Source organism: Phlebotomus papatasi, chromosome 1 (assembly GCF_024763615.1).
Source record: "Phlebotomus papatasi isolate M1 chromosome 1, Ppap_2.1, whole genome shotgun sequence".
Taxonomy (NCBI): domain Eukaryota; kingdom Metazoa; phylum Arthropoda; class Insecta; order Diptera; family Psychodidae; genus Phlebotomus; species Phlebotomus papatasi.
In genome coordinates this window covers 31,211,447-31,224,708 of record NC_077222.1, presented here as the reverse complement: position 1 = coordinate 31,224,708, position 13,262 = coordinate 31,211,447, and the positions used below count along the sequence as shown (strand labels likewise).

The 13,262-nt window shown below is 32.1% G+C and overlaps 1 protein-coding gene across 8 annotated transcripts in view; it reads left to right on the top strand.

Moving 5' to 3' along the window:
* Window positions 1-13,262, top strand: part of LOC129798822 (elongation of very long chain fatty acids protein AAEL008004) — a 110,821-nt gene that overhangs the window by 35,088 nt on the left and 62,471 nt on the right. The window lies entirely within an intron of this gene.

Genomic DNA, 13,262 nt, shown 5'->3' with positions numbered 1-13,262 from the left:
GTTTAGTGCTTTGTTAATGGCTTATCGATGATGACGCACCCTTGCAGTGACACAGTGAAACAAAAAAAATCAATAATTCCAAAGATTAACAAAGAATTATACGCGTATTTTGGTAGTGTTTTTGATGTTTTGAACGAAAAACTGAGATGTCAAAAAGAATAAAATTGAATTGCTTCACCACAATCGAGAGAGAAATAATTTTGTGCATAACGTTTAAATACGCACTTTGTTTACGTTTTCGGAAAATGTCATTTGACAGCCCACCATATTCCAATGTTGTCAGAATATAAGCCAGGGGGTGACATTAACTCTGAAAAATGTGACCGGTTTTAGTGTATTTTTTTCCCTGTTTTCGTACACATTTGACGAGATATCTCCAAAACTACGTAGGTTGCCAATTTAGGGTTTTCGGTTGCCTCTTCGTTATTAAATTGGCTTTTATTTTGTATTGGTATTTTTTGCTAATACATTCTACAATGACAGAAAACAGCTAATTAACTCAAAAGTTTTTTCGGCTCACTAGAAACATAGGAAATGTTATGCCCCTGATCTAAGCACTAAGTTTCAATTTAGGTCTGAAAAGATTTCTGGCTCATCCTCAGTCATCAAAAAAGCCATCTTAGCGAGGAACTGGTATGAGCCTCTGGTCTGTCTGAAGGCGGCCTAAGGTGTATCTCTTGATTTCCACCCATTATATCTTTACGGTGAAACTATTCCTGGTCAGAAATCTAGCTGTAATCTTCAACAGAACTCTCTCTTGGTTTGATCAGGCCTCTTCTATTTGCCGTTTCCGGGACAGCATGTCCTATGACACTCGTTTGATCCTCGCGCTATTGTGAGCGCTTATTCCTTTTTTTTAAATTACGGAGCAGAGCTATTTTTTGAAGCGAACAGTGACACAATCCTCTCGTTCAGTAATAACTTTCGAAGAGACAAAGCCACTCCAAAGCCAAGCCAAACCTATTCGAAAATCTACCGGAAGCCTAAAGTACAAGTTCGTATACCCGCCGCTTTAGCGCTGATTGTTCTACCATTTTCGAATTTCGATATTCTTGACACTTCAATCGTCAATAATGTCAGCAACAGTGTGCAAACTTTTTCTGCAAAAAGTGAATTTTTGTATAGTTTTGTGGAATTTAAGGATGGTAGAACGTTTGAATTGCAATTTTATTAAGATAAATGTCCATTTAATGAATTTGCTCACTTTTGTGTAACTCGTCGGTTTAAACGTTCGAACTTCCAACGAGTTTTTATGTAAGTTCTCTCTGATATACCTTCGAATCGGTAAATGAAAACCTCAACCGGAGAGAGCTCTTAAATCGGGAAGGTTATTACTGAACGAGAGGAATTCGTCGCTTGACAGTATCAGATCAGGTCAGGTAGGTCAGGTATCCTATACGGCTTGAGCCGCCGATACTATATAACGCTCCCCAGAAACATTTTCATTGGCTGTGATCTGGTATCCTTTCTGGGATTGGGAGCTGTTCTGTTCTTAATCTGTTGATTTCTAGACGTTCTGGATACTTGTCGGGTCTTCTGGTTAGCGGGGTACGGCCAGAGTTTGAGGGACTCTTGGTGCCTAAATAAAAAACGTTGATTGTCTTTACAGAACGTTTTTTTTCCTTTTTTGTTAGGAGCGTTACATTTTAATGGGATCCCGAATGACAGACGCTCTCCTGTAGCTGCCAATTGGCATTTATTTTTGAAGTTGTAGTCTGAAAATCATAGGATTTTGAGTTTTTTCTGATCATTTTTTAAATTTAATTTTCTATGCCTTTGCTGTTAACTTCATAAATCTTTTTGTTTTGTAATTTTCTTTCCTAACTTTTTGCTTTTTTTCTGTCACTAAGATAATAAAATAAATAAAAATAAATTAAATAAGATAAATAGAAAGGGAAAAAGAACTATTAGGGTAAGTGTGCCAAATTTCGGCATAGTTGCATGCAAGCGCCAAAGTCTCAAGTTTGAAATGTAATATCTTTAATAGAAATTGATTTTTTTTTCATTCCTTCTACTTAAGGAGTGTCGTTTAGAACCTTGTAGACAGTTTATCGTCTTTATTTACTTTAAAATCATTCTTAATACATTTTAAAATGAATAAAAATGTAAACATAGCTTTGGTGCCCTATTTCGGACACCTTCATTCTCATAGTTCCTTGCACTTCGGGAATTCTTCAAATGTCTTTTTCACGTCGTCTCGTTTATCGAAGCTACATTTTTTGTAATCCTTTTGCATTGTATAAACTCTGGATTATGTAAAAACTAAAAATTCATGGAAATTTGAGGAACAAAAAAAGTGGTCGGAATTGCAAGCTGCCCGGAATTTGGCACAAGCTTTATAATTACAATTTTCTAAGTAAGGTACTATCTTTTAAATAGATATTTAAGTTCCTTTCGTGTTTATACGCAGAAATTATAAATTATGCAATACTATAATCATGGCAGTGTCCATACATTATTTTATTTGTAATATAAATGAGGTGTCACAATAAATAAAATATAATGACTATGTGCCATTGTTTTGCTTTATAATATTCCTCTTCACTTTTTTTTTTATTCACTCACACGTGATAAATATTATTATACTGTGATTTTCAATAATATCGATTTTCCGTTCAAAATACTATTTTCTCACCCATGACATGATTGTGAGAGATGCAATAAGAAATTTATTGACTAACAAACATCAAAGTCAAGGTTACTAACTAATAATACCTTTTTGCGAAGAGTGTCTCGTGTTTTTGAATGACCTCTTGTAAAAATGCATTAAATTTTCATTTGGTGTCATTAGGAAGTCATTGATGACTCGTGCCATATTAGTGCTTGATGCTGCAAAAGTTGCACAGTATTTGACTTTTTCTGTCTTGTCTCTCCGCCTCTTAAACCTTTTTTGTCTTTGAAAAAATAAGCATACACAAAGATTTTACCAAGATGATGGAAATGGTATTTTCTCAAGTCATCATTCATCTGATGCGTAATTTCTCTAAAAGGTTTTGAGAAATGAGTATTTGTTGTTTATTTTTTTCTTGTCATTTACAAATCTTATATTAATCACTCTTGATTATAACCCTCTGGCGAATTTTTCCGCTGCTGTTTGTTTTGTTTTTTTCGACTTGGTTTTTGTTATTTGGAAAATCCCACAAATTGCAGTATTTCCCGTACTGCTTGATTATTTTGTTGCAATTGTTGCAAGAATATAGGTAAAGTCTTAATAGAAATATTGTATTGACTTGAACAAAAACAAAAATAAACCTACATATCTGCCCTATTATGAAACAACAAATATTCTGAATATTGCTAATTGGAATATTGCATAGATTACAATATAACTTCTTATTGCATTTCTTGCTTTACTGGTAAAATGTCCAATTTGAAATTGCTTTTGTAAGAGTGTCCAATGTCCAAGTGATGGGTGCGCCATTAAAAATGGAAAAAATAACAAATTTCAATGCAATTGGATTGCTAAACTTTTAAATGTTTTATGTTTTGTCTTTTTCTCTTTTTTTTCAAATCCATCAAATTAGCAACTATGCAGTTAGAAATGTACTTAAGAAATTCTTCCGGTATACTTGCAGTATTTCTTAATGTTTTTAAACTCATTTTGTGATATTTCTAAAGTCTTAATTGCTATTCATAGACGCTAAATGCATTGAAGATTACTATCATATAACTATTTATGTGAAATTTGCAACTATAAGTGGTTGCAATTCATAAACAATTGGCGTTAATTTGTAAGTGAGACTTTTTGCTGTTTTAATGCTCAAATAAATGTATAAGTTAATGTAGCGATATTGCACTCACATAGGCACATGTTTGATGTATTTCTGTTGGCTAAAGAGAGTAAAAGTGATGACCCAAATCGCGTTGACACACCTTTTTTGTGACTTGTCGTGTTTGATGTGAATAAATTTGTTGCTTCTTACAAGCAATGGTAAAATGTACACCAAATTTACAGTGAATGTATGAAAGAAAGTAGATTGTGTACTATATCAAAGAATCAACATAACTACTTAAGAAGTACCTATTTTATAGAACAAAATGTTTTTTTAAGTCCATAAAAGAGGCTTAAGGGAAAAAGTGCTCATGTTTCGTACGATCCCAAGCTTCATAATGACTAAATTTTTTCCTATTTTTCTCAATAAATGTTACTCCGCAATATATTTTAAAAACCTAGGTATTTTTCCCTAGTATTTAAAATATAGATGCGATGAATTACATTTATTGAGAAAACATAAAAAAAAAATTAATCATTACGAAGCTTAGGATCGTACGAATCATGGGAACTTTCCCCTATATTGCGAATTTTAATTTTAAGGAGAGATTGTGATTTTGAAGGTCAAATAAAACATGTTTTTTATGATTATTATTTTTTATTTTTCACAAAAAATAGTATTTATAAAATTAAAATTTACAAGGTCATACATATCATGCCATTTACCGGTTGTTTATACCTTCATACTCACCAAAAGGCAAAAGATTTTGTTGAATATTAAATATATTTAGCAAAATTTGACTAATTATCTAATTGATGTGAAGATAATAAACGGTAAACCTTATTTTTATTTTATTTTGTAAAAGATTTTTTAAACTCCAAATTAAAAAAAAATCTAATATATTTATGTTAGTTTTACCAATATACATATCAATTTTGACAATTTCCTTCCTTTGATAATTTTTTATAATGATAAAAATCACCATACAAACTCGCTGGAATATATCTTATTTTAATTATCTAAAAAGCATTAGAGGTAGTTCTAGTAAAATATGCCCTAGTAGATCTTCATGTAACATACATATTGTGAAACTAACATAATTATATCTATTTTGAATATATTTATAAAATCAGAACAACATATATGCAAAACGTCAGATAGTATTTTCCGCTGGTGTGAAATGATATATTTTTACTCAAGACTAATTATTTTCCGTTTTACATCTAAGATTTATCTCTTTATCAGACGTTTCCATATGCTTTTAAAAACTTTTCACGAGGAAATTACATCTAACTTTAACTGCAATGTCAAATTAAATTGGGCGATAAAAAGAAAGCCTCCATAAGAGAAATTATAATTTTTTAAACAAGGCAATAAAATTTTCCCAATGTATTTTTGTAATACATACATTCTTTTTCTTGGTGCAATTGTATTTTTATTATTGTGGTCCCAGTTGTTGTGTGCAATCAAAAGAAAAACACAGCACAGTTTTAGTAGAATCCAAACCCGTCACCGAATCGATTATGTTTCAGACACACACATTATGTAAGGCTTCCATTTGCATATTTTATAACGTAATTTTCGCTTGCACTGCTTCGTATATTTTGTTATTAGTTGGCTTATATATTTTTTTTCTTGGCTCATCCATTGACTTCATAAATAAAATTAAGCAAATGAAAACAAAAATACTGAAGAGAAATATAGGTGTCAGGTCTTAATGAAATTAACGTGTAATTAATTATTGGAACGTGAAAAAAGCACACGTATTGAGGGTAAAATTTGGTCTATTGCTTATATTTACTTATTTTTTGGTTTATTAAAAATTTTCATATTGCGAGAAAAGGTTTATTTATTAATCAAATAGAGGTATATTGGGAAAGGTGGATGTTCATAAGTCTGAACTTCAGTTTCAAAGAGCTCATTTTATTGTATCCGTAATAACAAAGTGATTAGCACACTGTTAGCCATAGTTTGGGCGTCGCGGATACAAAGTATTTTCTCAGAAGAATCACTTTGACCTCTATGAAGATAACAAAAATCACCTTTTCGTGCTTTGCATATTTATCTCAAAAGAAAAAAAAATTCTGAATCATATTGATTACTTCTCCTGGAAATCCGTATTTACTAATGACACTTCTCGTACAGCATTTAATTAAGGCATTTCTTCTAGACAAATTCAATTACACGGTGAATCTGAGAAAAGATTATTGCCCCAATAGGATTGATTTCTCATCGACCTTGGCTATGTCTTTCACTATTTGAGAGGTCATCTCTGGATATTTTACGTCGTAGAAAATACCTGTATAGTAGTGTCATGCTTAATCGTAAGATATGAATTTAACCAAATATAATTTACACATTTATTGAGCTAAGTGGAATTTCAATCCCTTAGAAGAAAAGCTTCTTGCAATTGTTCTTAAATTTCGACATTCAATTTTTCAATGACATAGGGTGGAGTAATCACTTATCGCCACTTTTAGGAAAAAGTGAAATTAATTGTATTATAACTTTTGACCCCTTATTATCAGATAACTCAAATTTGACACAAAGTTACTTAGATATATTAGCTCTAGATTCGTCAAAACAATTGTCCTACAATTTAACGCGGGAGTACCTAAAAAACTGATTTTTATTAACAATGCAAAAATAACCACTTCGTCGCCACTTTTTACCACTTTTTTTAATCACTTTTCAAACTCGATTGTTTTGAGCAATAATATGCAAAGAATACATTCAGCATTTCTTTTTCCTCATGATCACCTTATTATTACTCATATTAAATGATTTTCTTCACTTTTATTTGAGAAATCAAATTATTAGACTATTGCAGAAAGTAAACAAAGTAAATTTGACAATGAGAATCTATGAAGTGAAGTTAGCGTCGCCCATTGAAAAGCTATGGCGACATGTGGTGAATCAATTTTAGAATAATTACCACTTTCCGCCAAGGCTCATTTTTACATAAAAATTATATAAAATGAAATATTATCTAACTAAATACAAATTTTATGTATTCGCCGAATGTAATTAAATGTTCAATAGGCAAATTACTTGTTCAAAAATTAAATTTTGTTCGATAAAAGTTTCATGACACTTACTATATTTGGTAAGAAAAATTGGATTCGATGCACTTGCTTAATATATTCCTCTAAACAATGCTCAAACATTTAAATTCAAAACAAAAAATTTGTGTTTTTCGACTCTATACGTAGCAGCAATAAAAATACAAGTTACTTTGCGGCTCATTTATTACATAAATCGTGAAAAATAGCGATTTCACTATGCGTGGCGAGAAGTGGCGCACTGGCGAGAAGTGGTGATTCCACCCTATTTGTGTTTTCTTTAATTCAGATTTAAGTAATTAAGTCATGCAGTTGTGTCATTTTAAGCTTAATGGTGGTGCTGCACGTTGAAAAAAAAAGTAGTATTGCCCGCCGATACATAAGGGCTGAAATAACGTCATTTAATTGCTCCCGAGTAAGCATTTAATAAGTTAGGGCTTTCATACAACCTCTTGGTGGGAGCTCTTTAACCAGAGACCTCTCTAACCAATCCCAGTTCATGCCCAGACAGACTGAGGAACAGATGATGTCTTTGGGATCTTACAATTGAATCGGATAGATCGGATGATCCATCCTTTTGGCTGAGCAAATTGGTGTGGTTAAGAACAATCACTTTCGCACTCAGAAGTAGATATTCCGAAAGATTTTGAACGGAAGTCACCATCTTACGGGTCTCTGGTTGATGACCTTTCAACTGAAGGACCTTTATAACTTATCCTAGAGCGGTGTTGTAGTGAGACTTGCCATACTGGGTAACAGATTTTGAATCTTCAAGGTTTGGAAGAGGTAATAGGATATTCGAGCCTGGCTATCAGGGGTGGGACGAGTCCAATGGTCTGACTTGAAATTGACCCGTGACCGGTCAAGGTCAAACTTGTAGGCCAGAATGGGTGTCCACCAATGGTCCCCGTCATTAGAACTAGTAGCCCATGTTGAGGAAGGAATTAGACAGATTGTTGGTTTCGTTTTTATTAATCGTATCGAGGCAATTTATTTCTATTACAATGTAATCTTAACAACGTGCTCGTGTTGGAAGAATCTGCTGATCGTAGATCGCCCAGGGATGCGTTGCTCGCAGTATGGATACTTTTTCCATGTTCCCGGAGTTGTTGGGCGTAGGCGGTGATTTTTTATTTCGTTATATCATAGTGAAAATGTCTTTTTCTAGATATTCAGATCTTTGTACCAGGCGGGATTCGAACGGTCTTGCCTATTATGCCACTGAGATCCCCTTGGTTTCAATGATAGATACTGAAAATGATGAACCTATTGAAGATTTACATAAATGAAACGCTTTTTCTAAATAATGATCTTGGTGGTTGTGATATGTAATGGTCTTAATTGAAAATCACGGAAAACAGTTGTTTGAGGGTCAGATTGGTCGATGTCCGATTGAGAATACCCTTCCGCCTATTCTGGTGGACTGGTGAATTTTATTAAAATATCAAAGTTGTACTTTTTTTAAAGCCTCTATATCGAAAGAGAAGTTGATGAACGAAGGCAAATTAGTACAGTTCCTTTGCCGGATAGCATGGAATCAGTCCTTTCATCAAACTTACATGATGTAAGTTAAACTCGGCCCAAGAAAATGTAAAATTCAAAGTAAAACATACTTTGCATTAAATGTTTTAATTTAATCCAATATCAATTTTAAATACTTGTATCACAACTATTTTAAAATCGAAAAAAACACCTTACCTTGTGTTACCCAGGTTAATAAGATGAAAGTTTTCTGAGTGCAATTGAAATTTGATTTGTCAAAAGTACTTGTTTCCAGTCTTAAAAAATATATTAATTTCAACTGGATATTAAATTTAAAAAAAAAAACATGCTTAAAATGAGAAATTTCTTATTTAAATATTCCAAAAACCAGCCAACAATCATAATATTTCATAATATCCGATAAGACCATTTCAAGGTTGGTTAACCCATTTCCTATTCATATGTAGATGACTTTTCAATGTGAACTTTAAACCGCTTCTGTCGAATCTCTTTGAAAAGTGCTAAATATGCGCCACAGGTGATATTTTTATAAAAACGTCTTTGAGCACAGCATGAACATTAATATTGCATGATGAATTTTCTCATAACAGCCGAGAAATTTTATATCAATACATCCCAACACTGTGAAAAATGTATGAAAAATGATTTGTACTTCAGTTGTATTAGCATATCAATAATGCTGAGAAGATTTGCCATTGAGTTTGGGTAAATAAGCAAATTTCCCCCCAAAAAAAAAATATTACTCATTTTGGTGAGAAATTATATATATTAAAAGCAGTCAAGATGATTCCCCCAGATTATTATGTCTCTCCTGTGGGAAGCATAAAAAATAATATTGCATGTCTGCTAAAAATAGTTAACCCTTTAAAGACTACAAGGCATATTATGGAGCCTATTTATTGACATTTTTTTTGAATGACAAAAGTACTGTTATTTCTGAAATCAAAATAGATATTTGGCTGGTTTTTATTTTATCAAATTTGTAAGATATTTTTGATTTTTCTTTCAATGAATTGTCTGAGTTACATTGCACACGGAAGCTTTGAGAAAAAAGACTTTTAAGCTGTCCCCTTTCCTGCGAAGGTCACCTAAACTTTACAAGTGCAATAATTAAGCTAAGAGATGTATTCATTTTAAATAAAGTCTAGTTTATAAACACGAATAAAAATACTAATAGTAATATGCGAGGGACGGGTCATCGATCGAGCAAAATCGATATCTCTAACCGTTTGATCTTCAGGACGGTAACCAACACAAATTCGAATGAACAATGTGACATTTATCTATAAAATCGGGTATTTGATAAAATAACTTTAAAAAATATGGCAATATTTAATACTTAGTATTAAGTCACTTATTTCCTGAAGAAAATAAACATAGTTAAAATATAACTGCTCTCTCTCTCTTTGAGTTCGAGCAGTAATAGGATTATGGGAAAATATAAAGTATTCAAAGCCAGAGTATGTGCGAAGCCTAAAAGCCTCCCCTTATTATTGTTTATTCGAATACAAGAGATATCAATTATCGAACTGTCGTTATAGGGTTAATAAACAGACAGAGATAGAGAGAGAGAGAGAGAATATTGCGAAAGAGATCTTCTGAAAGCTCCTATACAAAAAAATTTGTAATTCAAATTTTCAAGTCATTACCAGACTCTTTGTCGCACCTTTTGGCATAAAGGTGGCTATATGGATGAATTCGGGTTGAGTAAAAAAAAATCCCAAAGAATTCTTAGAAACTCCTGGAATCATCAATAAGCTTCTCATTCAGAATTGCCGGTCAGTTACCTTCAGTATGACCTATGTTAATTTTCTCTCGCCTTAAAAATAGCCAAGTAAGAATTTAACATTTATTATAAATTTATCTCTTCACCTGCCAATTGTCATGATGAGTCTCTTCTCTAGCAACAACGGTATTTTGCTTCACATGGGATTACGTAAAAAAGGAGGATATCTGGCTGGCTCATAAAGAATATATATTTTGTCACAAAATTTTGCTGTATTTTGGGTGAATCAGTATTATCTCATAAGGTTGCACATGTTTCTCTACATCTGTTGCTTTAGTTGTGATTTTTTACTGTCACAGCTTCTGTCATTTGAAATGAAATCCGATCTTTTGAGATGAACGTTAATTCTTACTGTGATGTATTTTGAAACTTGTATATTAATAGTCTCTACACACTAGAGAAATTTATGGCCATATTGACAGAAATTACTTACGCATATGTAGGAAATCTGATACATTAACTACTTATTAAGTATTTAATAAGTGCATAACTTAATAGCTTAATTTTAAGGAGTTATAAAATATCCAAATTCCTAGAAAAAAATATATATAAAAATTAGGCAAACGTCAGCGCTTTGTGGCGAATAGCGAAATTTATGACAGGAAAAGGTATCGTTACTAAGTACTTAATTAAGGACTTTCAATTAAGCACTTTTTAGTCACCCTAACGGCGTTATCACACTTTCAAATTAAAATTTTAATGTGATTCACATTAATTGTCGCTTGTGAGCGTCCAAATATGTTATTTGTGTCTTTGAGTCACTTAATATTTGAGGTTTTTCTATTTATTCATAAAGAAGTGGACATGGCCTGCAAAAATATGTTTAAATTTACCTAAAGCATAAATATATTTCATATTAAAAAATTAAAGAGAAAATCGCATTAATTTTTCGCATTAATGCTATAAATCAATTTATATCAAATTTTGCGGGCCAAGTCTACCTTTTTATCAACAAATAGATCAAATTTTGAATATAAAATGATTCAAACACACAAATTACACATTTGGACTCTCACCAGCGACAATTAATGTGAATCATATTAAAATTTTAACGTGCAAGTGTGATAACACAGTAATGCTTATAAGATAAATATTTTTAATTTCATATATTTTTTCTTTTTTTCTCAAAAACACTAAGAAAGAAACAATTTCACTAATTCGTACGATGAACAGGTTCGAGCACGCACTTTTTGCTAAATGCAATTGTTGCCGTACGGCACTGCTGTGGTTCTCAAATTTCTCAGAAAAAGTGTTTCAGATTCATTTAGAACTAAAATCAATCGGATAATCGATAATTTTGTAAAATGTAGATTGTCGGAGTATGAGAATATATATGATTATACACTGGTATATAGAATTGGAAAGAGGATTAATCAAAATTTATAGGCATCTTGTAGGTAATTCACCCTTAAAGGAGAGAGATTTAAGAGATTTTGGGATACTTGTGAGCAAAATTACATTCGCAAATTTCAAGTTTTTGGGACTAAATTGAGGGCCTTGAGTTATACTTACTACGAGTAAATCAAAATGCAAACCAGAGTGTTATATTAAACTTCAGTAATTTTACTGATCTTGACTTTTTTTTTTTTAATATATTTATCACAATGAAAACTTTGTGAGTGCATTTCACATATTTAGGGTCGAGGGAACACCTATTGGCACTTTAAGAATTTCTGATTAGACCTATAGGCACCATATTTTGTACCATTTGGGATATCAAATTTGACAATCTATCCTTGTAGGAAAAGGTAGATTAATAAAGAAACGTCAAATTACTTGCTTTATAATAGATATATTAAATCAATTTTAATATTTTGACGAAATTACCAATAAGTGGTCCCTGCCGAATAGGTATTCCTTCGACCCCAATTACATTTTGTAGTTATGTTTTTCTGAAATGTCAAATTGTTCCATCTCTTTGTATCCAATGGATAACGTGTGTCCATCGCGTAATCCATTCCAGTTTCAATTTTTGCCAGTAGATCTCACTATTTTCAAATAAAAAATCCTTAATTAAGAACTTATTAAAGACTTATTTTATGCACTTGGACAAAGCTCTTACTTAAGACCGTATTTATAAGCATTGCACTGGTAACTGATTACCCTATGTTAGCCGGGTATGGACATAAAATTTCTTTAGTGTGTAGAGGCCATAAGAGTTTGCAGTCTTAGGCTTAGTTGCAAAATGGAAACGGTAAGAGATATCGATCTACCGTTTTTAGAAAATGTCTTTACTAAGATACTCTGATATAGCCAATCTACGGCTGTGAGCAGACGGATTGATTTTGACTTTTATAAATTCACAAATTACAGTGCCCGCTTTGTAATCCGGATGATTGGGAGACAAAATGACAGATGTCCGCTTCGTAATCCGGAGGGATTTTTTGAATTTGTTCAACGTCTCGCAAATATAATACAAATTTTTTTTTGTTGAATTAGAATAAAAGTTTTAAAAAAGATTAAAAAATACATAATTAGAGAATTCTATGCTATTATACTTCATTTATTAAACAAAAACATCACAGGATAATTCATTTTCATTGCTGAACACACATACATACATGACCTCAAAATTATTTTAAATGTAACTGTCGATACTCGTCCGGATTACGGCGATCCGAATTAGAGAGCGGGCACTGTATCTCAATAAAATCTCATCAATCATAAGCTTATCAAGGCTTATCGTTCTTTCCTTGCAACAAGAAGTAAGGAGAACGAGTGAATTTCGTGTATTGGATGAGTGCCCAATTTTTCTCACTTTCATGACGAATTCAATTTGAGTGAGCTACATAACGACTACGTCTCAAAGTTCTTCTGGACATTTGCCAATTTAAATGCCTTAAATATTGTGTGTAATAGTACCGCTGTATATATGCTATTGTTAATGATATTGTGAGGGAAAATCATCATAGCCAAATGACGTAATTGGTGAATAAAATATTACTAAAAAGTTAAGGGTATTGGTGCGTATTTGAGGATTGTGCTAAAGGCTCATATACGATCATCCAACTAAGTAACATTTTGGCTAAAAATACTCCCTGCAGACGCAAGAAGTTGCCGTAGAAAACGATGTCATTCTAATAAAATAGGATAGACTTTGTTATATACAAAATCAGATCACAGATTCAAAGTAAAAAAGAATATTATATATATAAAAAAAAAACTAACTGTAGATTGAATGTATGCAATTAAATTAAA